This window comes from Morone saxatilis, unplaced genomic scaffold, assembly GCF_004916995.1.
Source record: "Morone saxatilis isolate NCDOM2014 unplaced genomic scaffold, NCSU_SB_2.0 Contig8, whole genome shotgun sequence".
In the NCBI taxonomy this organism is placed as follows: domain Eukaryota; kingdom Metazoa; phylum Chordata; class Actinopteri; family Moronidae; genus Morone; species Morone saxatilis.
Window position 1 is genome coordinate 12,037,898 of NW_023340257.1, and position 2,263 is coordinate 12,040,160.

Sequence of the window (2,263 nt, forward strand, 5' to 3'; positions counted from 1 at the left end):
CTATCTGTCTATCTGTCTATCTGTGTACCAGCAGACCTGTTGTCATCAAATCACTTGGCAACGCATTTCTACAATTACATGTTTCTAATTTTTTGCGTTCACGAGGAACACACACACACACACACACACACAATTCATGGTACAATTTAGAATAAAATAAGCCTTACTTTTCATTTAGGATGTCACATGACTTCATGCAAGAGCATCATGACACCACATGCTATAACAGAAAGCAACCATGGCAACAGCCAGCCATTATGATCTGGTTCATGAGTTTGAACCACTCCATCAGCTGGATGTTTGAGCCCAAAAATGTGTCTTTATTTCATCAATTTACAACCAAAAAGGGCAGTTTCAGCTTATCAGATCAAACACTAGTTAATGTTTATTATAGACTTTTTTGTGATTTTATGATTTTTCTTCTTATTAATAACCAAGTAATTTAATTGCATATTCATTCATTCATACAAATATAAACACATTTATTTACAGCAGCAGAAATATTCCTTTTTTGTTGATTCTGCGCCCTCGTGGACAAAAATGGTAATGTTTCCACTACCTCGTTTAATTGATTTCAAAGTGAATTCAATCAGACCCGGTGGCAGTCGTTAAGAATAACTACAGAAATTGACAATCATCTGGCTGATGGTGTGGTGTGCTTATGTAGGTCATATAAAGGCATCAGTATTGAACGGATACTGTTTCATAACCAGTTAAAAACTCCTTGTAGTAAGTTTAATAAGTAACAGTAATTCTATGTTGCCCCTTGTGGCGACTCACCTCCTCTTGTGTGTTCTGTCATTTCTCACCTGTATGATACTCATATATTCTTTGTCATTTCTTTTTGTATTATGACCTATTTGTATGTTGTATGCACTTAATGGGGTTCAGATATGACTTCACTCTCGTACTTACTTCGTACTTGGAGAGAGTTATGAGATAATAAAAATGAGAAATTCTAAAATATTTTCCTCTGACAGTATTTAATGCTTTGGGTTGCCTTTGGCGGACACAGAAATCAGAAATAATAAAGGCTTTTGACTGTGATGCTGTTGGGTAAGATAACAAACCTAAAGGCTACAGCAGTCTCATCTCACATGAGTGTCGGCTGAGGTTTAGAAGAATCCCCTGACCTGCTGCTTTCTCCCCTCCTGTGCGCCCTCTCCAGTAAGTGCAAGCAGTCATGTGTCTCAAACTCATGTGAGGGAGATTTGAGGGCCGAGCTCTTGAGTATAGAAAGCTTTTATTGTGAACGAAGGATGAGTGTCTCCCTCAGAGAAAACTGCTATAGGTCTGTACTCTATGTGCTACTCCCTGCACGCGTTCCTTAACTTATGGAAGCCGTCAGGTGGGAAATCCTAAACTGTTAGTTCTGCATAGGACGAACGCTCTCCATTGTAGTATTAAATGGGTTCTCTATTTGGATCATATTTGAAGATTATGTCAAATTAACAGACTGGTTACAAAGCAAACATGATTAAATGTCTATTTTAAAATATTTATTTTTGCCTCTGGCATTTATAAGTCACATCCAAAAACAACAACAACATGTTCTTGGTTTTGCATTTGACTTCATCCGGCACTGCAGGTTTGTTTGGGGATTTGATGATGGGCTGAAGTTTTCTCATGCCACAAACGTAATAAATCACTTGCTGTTTCTGTGCATTTCCCAAGACAAATAATAACTTCCTATTTTTGGCTGCCATTTTTCTATGGCCTTGGTTGACAGGGTGACAGGGCTGGCTGCTCAGGCATATAGCATGAAGATATGAGGGAGGCTGGTAGGGCTCATTGGAGGGGTACTACTTTCTCAATCAGATTTTTACCATGAGCACTGAGTTCATATGGTAACAATCAATTTACAGCCAAAGTTAGATCATTTAGGTTAGGCTTAGGTTTTTGTCTGTGTTTTTCTTTTTTTTACCCGTTTGAGTTTGGAAGGACAGACCAATCAGGATTTAACATTTGAATCAAAATGTGATGACAGTATGGTTTCTCATGTCACTCATGACCACTGTCAGTCAAATCTGAGCAAATCAACTGTTAATCTCATAAATAATAATTAATGTAATAAGGAATACTTAAAGGTCCAGTATATAGGATTTAGTGGCATCTAAACATTTGAAAAACACGAACAGCCCTATCTAGAGTCAGTGTTTGGTTTGTCTGTTCTTGGCTACGTAGAAACATGGCGGACTCCATGGAAGGCGACCTGTGAAAAAGATTCATTCTAAGCTAATGAAAACACATCTATGAATATTAT

General features: G+C 37.8%; 1 protein-coding gene across 1 annotated transcript in view; it reads left to right on the plus strand.

Annotated features, from left to right (window-relative positions):
- The window catches only part of rab38a (RAB38a, member RAS oncogene family), a 9,266-nt gene that overhangs the window by 1,278 nt on the left and 5,725 nt on the right, over nucleotides 1–2,263 (plus strand).